The 12500-nt window shown below is 39.1% G+C and overlaps 1 pseudogene; it reads right to left on the reverse strand.

Annotated features, from left to right (window-relative positions):
* Positions 1-6328: 6328 nt before the first annotated feature.
* LOC138060376 (uncharacterized) overlaps positions 6329-12500 on the reverse strand; it is a 26821-nt pseudogene continuing 20649 nt past the window's right edge.

Below are 12500 nucleotides of genomic sequence, written 5' to 3' on the forward strand. Positions count from 1 at the left end.
ACGGGCTTCAAGGTTTTCGAGGTTCTCAGGAGAAGGCGCCTCTGCAACTTTTTCCTCAAAAGCCTTTAGTTTTCCTTCATTTTGACTAATCTCACTTTACCTTGCACTATCTTTTACTTTGCTATATTTAATATTATCCTGACGAGTCTTATACTTTATATAATCCCAATTTATTCTTAAATTTCTTAAAACGTATTTCTTCTAGCCATAGAGGAAAATTGTCGCAAATACTCTGGACAAAAAAGGGGTCGTCAAGGAGACTGTTGTTAAACGTCCTGAAGGAGGGACCTCTGGGCTGATCAGCCATGAAGTCTACCTCAAGAACGATAGCGGAGTGATCTGTTTTGTTGCTAGTAATAATGGCAATTTTGGCGACATCGTCCTGAAGCCAGTCGCTAACGAACCACTAGTCCAGTCTCCTTTGGATAAATGGTTTTCTTTGATGCAAAGTGATTTGTTTACTTTTTAGGGTTGCGAACTCTCCAAGTATCTACCAGGTCATACTGTCTCAAAATAACGTGACGTCACGCGCTCTGGCATCCTTAGGATTGTCTGCCTGTGCTTAAATCAAATACATGTACAATGACATTATTTTAATTTCTTGCCACAACTTTAAGTTATTAAAATAACTACAGCCCTAACGGATAGGCTTCGAGCAATCGGACCCAGGACGAGAACGACTAGGAGTACGAGATTTTCTCAGAGAACAACAGTGAGCGCGCGCAAACCAGATTCATTTTGGCGGGAAAAACGTGATATCGTCGTCATTTTAGTACGAAGTTTTGCAAAAATGTCGTTGTGTCAAAACAAATCACCAACACGGTAGCAGTTGTGGCATTTTTCGATCAGGAAGATCAGTTACGATAAAGAACCTGTGCTGCTAACAAAGAATAAGATTAATCGTCCGGCTTATAAATTTTCTAAGTATTTTTGCTAAAAGCAGCCTGTTAAATCTCTTTCTCGTTGTCATCCTCATACTTGAATCTAAAGGTCCCGGAGAGCAGGATTGGTGCAGAGGTGAGAGGCAGCTGATTCACCAAGGACCCATCAGTGTGGCCTGGATTTAATTTCTGGACTCGCCGTCATATGGTGGGGTAACTGGATTTCTACTCCGCCTGCTCATAGATGTTTTTGATTAGTGCTGTCAAACAATATTTATAAAGGGCATTTAATCTAGGGATTGGTATAAGTACCTATCTCAATTTAGGATCATCATCCTCGGGTGAATTCGTGATTGGGGATAGAACCGAGTTTCAGTCATTGAGGATGCCGGATTTCCTCTATTGCAAAACCTTGACCGGCTGCCGGTTATCTTGAATAATTGTGACGTGTCACGGTTCCTCGAAAAAAGCTCTTTGTGTTCAAAAAATAGGGCGACCGTAACACGTCACAGTTGTTGAAGATGGCGGCGACCGAGATATTTGAAAGTGAGAATCGGCAAAAAATGTAACAACAACAACAATAATAATAATAATAATAATAATAATAATAATAATAATAATACTTAATACTTTGACTATAAAAAATTGGGATAAAACATTTCTTTAAATCATTTTAAGATTAAAAAATTGCTAAAAGATTTGCTAAAAAGCGACGACGTTTCGACGTTAGCTAAACGTCATTATCAAGTCAAAATATTTGAGTGAGTTTAGGTCTATAAATACTAAAAAAAAAACAATAGTTGATTAAAAGCTGTAACATGCGTAAATAATAAAAATTAAAGAAAATATTAAACAAAAAGTTTCGCACGTATGGAGTCCGTCTGGGTATTTAAATTAGGCTTTAGATTCTTGATGAAGAGCATTTCAAATACTAGACAGTGAAATTTGCTCTGGCACTTTCTTGACTATCCAATAAGTCTTATTGATTCTGCCATTAACAATTTTCTTTTTCGAAATGCTTTAGTGAACACAGCAGAAAGTAACAATGACGATAGTAGAATAGTAAGAATTAGTCTTCCATTTAAAGGTCAAGTGGCCGCTAATGCGGTTCGTAAGCAGTTACGCGATCTTAGCCATAAGATTGGCCCTACTTTGCAGCCAGTTTTCGTGAGTAAGAAATTGGGGCAAGATCTCAAAGCCAAAGAAACGAAGCCGTCAATTGTGAATAAGCAGTGTGTTGTTCATCATTTTTCATGTGATCTGTGCGACGCAGATTATGTCGGGTACACAGCCCGACACCTTCATCAACGCATTCCTGAGCACAAAAATTCGGCAATCGGTAGACATTTCTTAGAAGCTCACGGTAACAACAACCTTTTGAAAGAAGACCAATTCACAGTTTTAAGAAAGTGCCAGAGCAAATTTGACTGTCTAGTATTTGAAATGCTCTTCATCAAGAATCTAAAGCCTAATTTAAATACCCAGACGGACTCCATACGTGCGAAACTTTTTGTTTAATATTTTCTTTAATTTTTATTATTTACTCATGTTGCAGCTTTTAATCAGCTATTGTTTTTTTTTTTGGGTATTTATAAACCTAAACTCACTCAAATATTTTGACTTGATAATGACCTTTAGCTAACGTCGAAACGTCGTCGCTTTTTAGAAAATCTTTTAGCAATATTTTAATCTTAAAATGATTTTAAGAAATGTTTTATCGCAATTTTTTATAGTCAAATAATACTACTACTACTACTACTACTACTACTACTAATAATAATAATAATAATAATAATAATAATAATAATGATAATAGGTCTATTATTTTTTATGCAAAAATACATGCTAAAACAAGAACACTTACATTAAAATAGCAGAAAGAATTAATTAGAATTACAAGGCTATCGACATTACATAAAATAGACATTACATTAAACAGCTACTCTATATTTAAAAAACCTGTTAAAAAAACTATTTTTAAGACGCTGGGTATTAACCCTAGGGAGTTGACTACTAGGAACTCGGAGGCGCGCTGAGCTTTCTTTCATTTTGGTGACGGAAGGGTACAGAGGGCTACCGGGCATATTGGAGATCTTCTTCTAATACGCTATATATGTCAATTTGGTACGAAATATATTTGCGTTTAAAGCAGCGCTTTAGAAAATTCTGGACCGTTGTTAATTCAGGTATTGAGGAGGCGTATATGGGTAGACCGTACGTTAGTTTAGGTAAAACAATTGATCCAAAAACGCAATCTACATCTAGTTGTTGGTATCCCTCTTTGCGTAAACATCCTATCACATTAAGACTAAGTTAATTATTAACTTAACTGACGATTCTCCGTGTCTAAATAAAGATTTACATTACATTACATTACATTACATTACACTTGTTGGCCTCCTGCAGCTTAATCTTAACATGCTTATTAAATCTATGATTACTTTGTAAAGTAACCCCTAATACTTTTAAACAAGAAACTTGCGTTATATTGTTCATAGGTTCTATATCATGAGTAACCTTCTTACAAAGTATTAGTTCATTACATTTTTTAGGGTTACATGCCATGGCATTGTCTTGGGTCCAACTGAAAAACTGATGACTACCTCTTGAGAAAGATCTATTTCATTTTTACATACTTTGACTAGCAAGGTGGTGTCGTCAGCATATTTAACTATGCTGGTAAGGTCATTATCCCTAATGGCCAAATCGTTAATAAACAAATTAAAAAGATGGGGCTCACTGACACTACCCTGGGTTGTTCCTTTGTTCACATTATGCCATTTATAGATAACACCCTTAAATATCAGTCTTTGTTTCCTATCCATTAGAAAGCTTAAGTACCAGTTAACAAGAAAAGGATTGAGATGAAGAGCCTTTAGCTTTTCCCCAACTAACGAGCGTTTTACATTATCAAAGGCTTTCGAAAAATCCATTGCAAAAAGCCCAACATAGTTACAATCCTTATCATCAAGTGCCCTTAATTAAGTAATTATACTGTATTTCAATCAAGGAGTCTGTGCAGCTGCAGCCCTCCCTATACGCATATTGTGTGACCGTCAGATTTTCTTTAAAGACTTTCTTACAGTAATGATGGTATACAGTTCTTCCAAAACAGCGTGCTATATCTGGAGTCACGTTAATTCCCCAAAAATCCGAATATTGAACAGGAGTGTTGCCCGTCGATCCCTTGAGAACCCTGACCGGCCAGCAGTAAAACAAAGTGTGGTGATATTGGAAATAAAAATAACAAAAATAAAAACTTGTGAAAATGCTTCTTCGTTTTCGTTTGCTGAACCTTCTAAACTCATGCATTGTTTCACGTAGCGTGGGTTGAAAATGTGTCTTTCCTGACCTTCACGAATTCAATAAATGGAATGAAAATGTACGTCTTCCCTGGCACGTATCTTACTATTTATAAATTTGAGGACGAGTTGGGAAGATACTAAGCAGCAGCTTTATTTCACGAGGAAAAGCATTTGACAGTGTGTACTGATTAACTTGTCGCCCTCGATAGCGATATTTATTTAGCTGGGGTCCGGCATCGATTTTGACGACAGAGGAAAACTGGAATACACGGAGAAAATCCCTCAAGGAAGGCTGAGATGGACTGAAACTCAACCAACATATGATTGCAGAGGTGGAACGCGGACGCGGATGGCCACAACGCCAACCTAACTCCCCAAGGCGTACAGCACGGGGTATTATGAGACAAATATCAAGAAGACGCTAACTCTTAAACCAACATCTTTTCTCTATTTTTTTAAATTCTTTTACACTTAACCAATTCAGTACATTATTCTAACTGTCATTGAGTATTGCTGAGTATTACCAATATAGTGTCAAGCCAAAAGACTACCGTGGATTTAAAATTCCGATGAATTAGTCATCATTAATTAATAAACTAACAAACATGCCCTTACGTATCAATAAATCTAACAAGAGCCCTTGTCCCTTTAAATTAGCAGTCGCTAAAATATAATTAATACAACTATATTCACGATATTCGCAGGTTGTTGCTGACTTTGAAGTCGTGGTTTGCCAACCGTACATAAATAAAACGCGTTCTGTAGCTTGGCCAGTGAATTACGTTCCTTGTTCCTTAAACCGTATTTTGGGCTTGTACTGACTCGATAAGATGACAAATGAGATTATTCCTAGGGTGTCGTCTGCTCCAAAAGAAATATTTGATATTTGTTCAAACGTGACCTAATTCGCTTTACTTCCAGTTCGCTACGAGATACGTTGCAACTGATTGAAAATATTTTTCAACGATATTCATAGAAGTGAATGGAATTTTGGGAAGAGCTACTTTGCTTTAAGGAAAAAAAAAGCTCTTGGCTGCAGATGATTGAGGTAAATTGGCGAAAACCAGCTCGAGACCGCGTTGGAACCCTGTCGACAAGGAAGGTATCACGTGACATTAGTCTTGGTGACGACAGCATCTGATTGATGGTTTGAGTTACTGGGTCGCTGTGACAGTCAGGCGTTTAACGTAAGGTTAAAAACAAACAAACTAACTAACTAACCAAAACATTAAATTGCAGAAAACGCGTCCATCGCTGTCCTCAGCTGGATACATTGCATTCTGCGTACAACTATAATTAACATCTGGGGCAGTTCTAGTGTCAATTATTACTCGTAGTATTTCTAGGAGAAGCCAATGGACGAAATGGCCCTCCACTATCCTTGTGCAAGCCTAACAGCCAGTTATTTGTCACTACTGCCTTTGGAGATATTATCAATGAATGTAGTAAAATTATAACCAATGTTAAATGCCTAAAACAATTACGGAACCTAAGAAATCAACAAATTACGTCCAGAAATGCAGACCAAAGCGATGCGCGTTCTGTATGATATCACGAAGTGTCCCCTTACCCTTTTTTTTAACTTCCACATCACTTGTAATTGTTTCCAGTGTCGCTCTAACTTTACTTCTCAAAGTAAACATAAACAGATAAGATAACCCTTAACTAAAAAAAAATAAAACACGAGCCCTAATCGGTTGCGCTGTCGTAAGTACAAAAGTGGCGTTTAGACGTAAAGGACACTTCGTGTGGTAATCAAACTTGAGCTTGCATCTCGATACCCGGGCCTTGTTCCTCGAAAGCCAATCAACACTAAGCCACGATTAAGTACAAACCTGTAATTTTAGGCTAAGAAAAACAAATGTCTACGTCAAAATTGAAGCCTAAAAATTTTGAGGACTTTTTTTTTAAACAACGAAGTAAACTGCAACGAAGGTTTCCTGTAATCCAGGATTAACTTAATCGGGCTTTGAAGAGCTTGGTCCTCAGGGTGCCAATCTAATGAGCTAATCATTAAATTTCAGTAACAATAAAAGCAGTCCCCGCTAAGGGCGGTTGAGCCTTCGATTAGCTACAGACTTAAAAATATTTTTGATTCACAAAATTGGACACAGCTCTAGTTTACAAGAATTCGCTCGTGTTTCAAATTGGGAAACTGTGTGATCACAGGTTATTCTTAATTGCTCTAACATCGATCAAGAGACCAACCACAACACAAAGAGCAGCAATGAAAAATATAACCCAAAAGCTTATCTTAAGGTAACTAATCAAGACACGACGATCTTGTTGGTCTCCTTGTCCATTTGTGTAATCTTTAATTAACTCGATCCCTTTTTTGATGCATATTTCCTCTACTTGTTGGGCGATTGCTGGTCTTCCTACAAAATAGCACTTGGAAGTTTTGCTGGCGGACCTTAGAGCTTTCTCGAAGTTTATCCTGCCATGTATGAGCTGTATCTGGGTGTCTCTCGTATCGTTAGGCAACGGCTGCTCGTCTGGATTTGTGACGTAAAACTTGAAGGAAATGTCAACGTTTCCCTTGGCTTTTATTTTTCTCAAACGTTCCTCGACTGGCTCACTAAAGAATCGGAAAAACGCTTGGCATCGAACGGAGTAGAACATTTCAACTTTGCTTCTTTTGTTGTCCTTTTGGCTTTCTCGTGGAAAAAATGGTCGAGTTCCGTTGGCCAGGCAGCTTAAGACATCTAGAAGATATCCGCATCCAGATCCTGTTGCGAATAGCACGTAATGGGCAGGTGATTTCTCTCCGCGTTCTGCCTCTTCAGTAAGCTCATCATACAGTTGGCTTACAGACGAACGATAAGGACCCCATGTGTGTAAGGCGGAGGATCTGTCGTCTTCGGCCAGCCAACTTGTCCAAGGAAGGAACAATTGTTCTTCATCCTGCATTATGGATATCACCAGACCGATGTCCCATGTGGTGTCTTGCGATAGATTGAAAAAGGTCGTGAAGGGATGTGATCGCTGTGGAACGACTCCTAAGCTTTCTCTCATAAAGTGATGAGTATAATACACATCACCAACAGCGTGCGTCACTTTTTTGTCCAGTTTTATGTACACAACGACATACTCGTTGTTACCGATGACTTCCTTTCGCACTATTTGAGCATGTTGACGTCTGTAAACCCAGATAGAAAGGACTCGGTCCAAGCACCAAATCAGTAGCAATGGCAGATTAACTACGTGTGCCAGACCATGAGTGATCTTTCGAATATTGTCAATAGCATACCAGATACCAGCAAACACGTGTAAGGCCATTGCCAGTGAATAGCTTCTTTGGTTGACATAGTGTGATCTACTCAAGGGAAAGAAGATACAGAAAAGCACAATCATGAGTACGAAACGGTAAATCTCATCTGCAGTTAGATGAACTCCATTGTGATCGTTAAATGTCCAGCCATGCACTGCAGCAGGATCCCAGAAAGTTGACCAGTTTAAGTGGTCTGGATAAGTACTGTAATTGAACGTGCTTGGCGGGTAGTATTTCAGTGCCGTGCCGTCAACGAGAGGTGGAACAAAGATCACAAGGACGTGGGCTAGGGAGGGAATGGCGATGAGAAAGATGCCGGCAAATCTATGAATTCGAAAATGAACATCGCGAATCCCTTTTATCGTGATCCATCGTGGAGCAATCTCGCTGAGGGAGTTTGGGAAACACCAAAGCATCGTGTAAAACATCAGATTCTGAGAGGTTATAAGAAGGCGTGCTGTGACAGCCCATACTATGTTAGTTGCTGTTTCACCGATGTTTGTGCCCCAGATAAGCCTGGGATTCTTTCCTCCTCTTCCAAGTACCACGTCACCTTTTAGGACGAAGTGATCAACTATACACAGCGTAGTGAACGCCAGAAACACAATCCAAACCAGTGATTCGTAAGAGATGGAAAACCGCCGGCGATGACGCCGAATGCCAGAAAAACGAGTTTTCGGTGTGGAATGTGTCTGGTGTAGAGGAATTTCCACTGAAAAGGTGCTTGGATGGGGCGATGGTCGTAAGTGGCTCACTCTGAGGTCTTCTGTCTCCTGTTCGGGAAAGAAAGGGAAAATATTAGAAGTGCTTATCAAGCAATTAAGGGCTGTAGTTTCTACGACGGCGACGGCAATGAGAAAGCGGCCTAATAGCAGCATTTAAAGTCACTATTTCATCTGTCATGCATATGCCTGCGCGAGTTGATGAGAGCTTTTGAAACTGCCTTGGTTTTTTCCAATTCTTTCGAATTCTTCGATTACCTTATTTCAGCTGCTTTAATCGCGTTCATAATCGTATTTTTTCACTTGCAGTCAGCGTTATGTAATTATACAGAAGAAGGTTTTTGTGGCGATAGTTGTTTACTATTTTGCTTTCGAAGGATTGTTTTCATAGAATCGTGATGTCCATTAGCGCGGTTAGTCCTTCCCTATTGCGCATGTGTCCCAACTGACGTAGTCCCATTAATAATCACTTTGGAGTTTTTTTCATTTCCTCTCAGTTCTCTGCAAATCTAAGTCGTGAGGGAAGCAAATCTCACGTTCTGCGAAAATCGGTTTTTTTGCAGTGTTTTCTTTTTTTTTTTTTTTCTCATGACGAGTTCAATCGACACCGTTCCTATCAGTTCAGTTTCTGGATAATTGAGTTAGAGCTCAATAAGTCACATCCAACACGAAGATTCCTTTTCATTTTAAGCATTTGCTAACTATCTCAAACCAGAAGGTAATGCATGGGAAAAGTTAGCGTTAATTTTTTTGCTTAGGGTAAATGCAGCTGTTTATTTTTGATTGAGGAGCAGTATTTGGAGGACACTTGAGGACGTTCGCGACAATTGTTTCTGCGCTTCCTTACTGCGCACGCTAAGTAATAAAATGAGATCTGGTAGGGAAAAAGGCCATTGCTTTTGCTTTGCCTGGATTTAACGGTCTTGGACGTTCGGTGACCCCAATTTTTCTTTCCAGAAACGGATTTTATTTACAATTATCTCCACGTTGTCCAAAAATGAACAAAAAATCAATGTGGGAAGTTAAATAAATTTCACCATTTCTGCTCACGCGACATCAAATCCTGCCATCTTGCGGCTGCAAGGCGCGTGAAACTGTGGTCGTTAAATGCGAACTTGATCTTTAAGGAACCTCACCAGTTGACTAAATTCACTTAATAAGTCCACTTAAACAATATTTGGCAGAGAAGATTTCACTTCAAAGATTTAATTGCAATATATTTGGGTTTACAGACACTAGCCTTATTCGCTAACGAAGCCCGATTTTGTCACATTTTGGGTGTTTTTCCCGGCATGTTCTCTCCAAAACGAAGTCGGTGACCCCCCATTTTTTTTACATTTCTGACGTAATTAACTCATCATCTTACAGTGGTAAAAGTTTCAGAAAAAAATCGATGTTGACAAATTTTCGCGAGAACGTCCTTAATAACGTTAAGTGTTTGTATTCCGAGACACGAGTGATGTTGCAGTTCGGGAGAAGAGCAAGGGGGCACTTCTCCGGTGACGCCATAGGCAGCCCAAGTTCGCGTCACGAGAGAGGGTGTAATAATTAATTACTAGTGGGAAGATTACAGCCAGCCGTTGAGAATTTAAACGCGTTATAAGACTTTGTATGGGAAATAAAATACCGTCGATAATGAAGCCTAAAGAACGTTCAATTTAACGTTCATTCAATAAAATAAATAAAAATGACTCACCTCTGGTGTATTCTTGTGCCTTTTAGAGCTTATTTTACCGTTTTGGGAATTCCGTGTTTTCACTGTTCTAAGACGAAGTCAAGGCTGCACACTAAGATTTCGACCGTAGTCAGCTCAGAGGCGGTTTGCGCCTCGAAAATCTATCCCAGCCGCGATTTTTTTTTTTTCACGCAAAGCTAAAGCCCCATCATTTGCGAACCTCGGTGAATGCTTCGTCGCCAAAAATCCCCACGCACTTGGCTGGAAATGAGCATTTTCTGCTTCCGATTCCACGATAGCTGATGAATTTAACAGCTGCTGATAACCCAAGTGGATACGGAGCCTGGGTCCGAGGTCAAATTAACTCCACCCGATGAGGTACAGTCATTTCATGTACAACACTTACCCCATCCCCACAGCGGCTTCTCGAACAGCTCCATGGTTACGAGTGCCGCTGTGGACAGCAGCTGCTAAATTCATCAGCTATCGTGGAATCGGAAGCAGAAAATGCTGATTTCCAGCCAAGTGCGTGGGGATTTTGGACGACGAAACATTCACCGAGGTTCGCAAATGATGGGGCTTTATTTTTGCGGGAAAAAATCGAGGCGGAAACCGCCTCTGAGCTGACTACAGTCGAAACCTTAGTGCGCAGCCTTGACTTCGTCTCAGAACAGTGAAAACACGGAATTGCCAAAACGGTAAAATAAGCTCCAAAAGGCAAGGGAATACACCAGAGGTGAGTCATTTTTATTCATTTTATTGAATGAACGTTAAATTGAGCGTTTTTTAGGCTTCATTATCGACGGTATTTTATTTCCCATACAGTAGTAATTAATTATTACACTCTCTCTAGTGACGTGAACTTGGGCTGCCTATGGTGACGCTTATTGAAATCCGCGTTCATCTTGAGCCATTTCTGGCCATATCAATATATAACCTAAATCGATCGAAATAGGATGTCAGATAAATTTTCACTATGCGTTTACAGCAAACGGCCTGCCTAAATTTGCGTTTTAAGCAAGTTCAAGTTTTTCCTGTTGGCTATAACTACAAACATTTATCAAATTCTTAAAAGGGAGAGACGAGTTCGGATGAGAGAACCTTTATGATGTTATGATAAGCAGCAGCTTCCTTTTTGCCGTTTCAGGCAAACTCGGTGCGAAATCTTTCAAATGACAAAAAGATAAACAACGTGAACTTGTAATTGTGTCTGATGTTTTTGATGGCGTCATTCCGGGATTTTAAGGTCCCCATTCAAAGGGTGTGATGAGGCTTCTGTTTTGTTTGAGATGACAGTGGTACTACGCATCATCCCTGCGCTGTTGGTTCAGCTGCAACTGATCATGAAACCAAAATTACCGGCTGAGATCATTGTTCTTAGGGAAATCAAAGATGGTCAACTTGGTGACCTGCAATTGGGAATTTAATGGCTGTATTTGTTGTTGTTGTTGTTGTTGTTGTTGTTATTTTTGACCAATGAAATGAAAAACATGGTAAAGACCCTCAAATAGTCTGATCAACAGCTTTAATGATCAAGAGATAGCCGAGTGAAAGATTGCCTGCTTGAAGGGTACCTGCAAATCTCGCACAAACTCTTGATATTTGAACCCCATGTCATCTGTGTATATGTCCTTGATAATCTAGAGAATATGAGAAGGTAATGCATCGTTCAACAATATGTTATTGTCAAGGTGATGAGAAAAAAACATCAACAACAAAAAAACAAACAAAACAAAACAAAAAAGAAAAACAAGATGTTATTGACATGTTATTCGCAAAAATCACCATTTGTCATGGATCAGTACTTCTGAACCGCTATGGTTAGAAAACGCAGTTTTTACAGCTGTTTGATCTGACAGTGTAGAATAATCCTGGATTATTCTACACTATACTTTTTTTTTTCAGAACTGGGTTGAACGCAGATATTTGCTTGATTAGTCAACATGAACAAAGTTTCTGACAAGCAAAATTGAAGAGTTATTTTTTTTTCACGATGAACCATGAATAGAAAATATTTTGCGAGCTTTTTTTACACCGTATCCAAATTTGAAAAAATGCGCCATTTGTTTTCATATTTCATTCCAAGTCAGTCGTCCCATACTGAGATGAAGAATGTTTACATTCCCGGCTTTAAAAATATGAAGTAATAAGATTCTTGATAATTTTGCCTATTTGTCTTCGAGCGACAGCAGAGGTATGTGTGGCAGACTTAAATGTAGCACGCTTGGAACGTCCACCAGTTTCAGAGGAGTTCTAATTAAAAGTGCTATTAAATGTTTAAATTACATAATCGTCGTCATTAACTCACCTTTAAATCATCTTTCTCGATGGCCTCACCAAGTATTGTTAATTCCTCATTGGCGCCCATGTCATCGTCAGGAATTTCATTTCTAAGGAAAATAATAGTATTGAATTTATTTGAGACATAATCGTGGTACACGGTGAAAATGGGGAAGATATATCGTTGACGTCACCTATTGTTATTAATGCACCAACCAGAGCTTCATTGGTTGTTGAAACAAAAGGGTATTTTGTTCCTGTGGTTGGCACATTTGACAAAAGCAATGTCTGTAAACATATATTTTCCCTATATAAGCGATTAAGTAGTTAGGGCTGGTTACTTAAACAGTCGCCCGATGTGAAGGA

The sequence above is a fragment of the Montipora capricornis genome, chromosome 1 (assembly GCF_036669925.1).
Source record: "Montipora capricornis isolate CH-2021 chromosome 1, ASM3666992v2, whole genome shotgun sequence".
NCBI lineage: Eukaryota > Metazoa > Cnidaria > Anthozoa > Scleractinia > Acroporidae > Montipora > Montipora capricornis.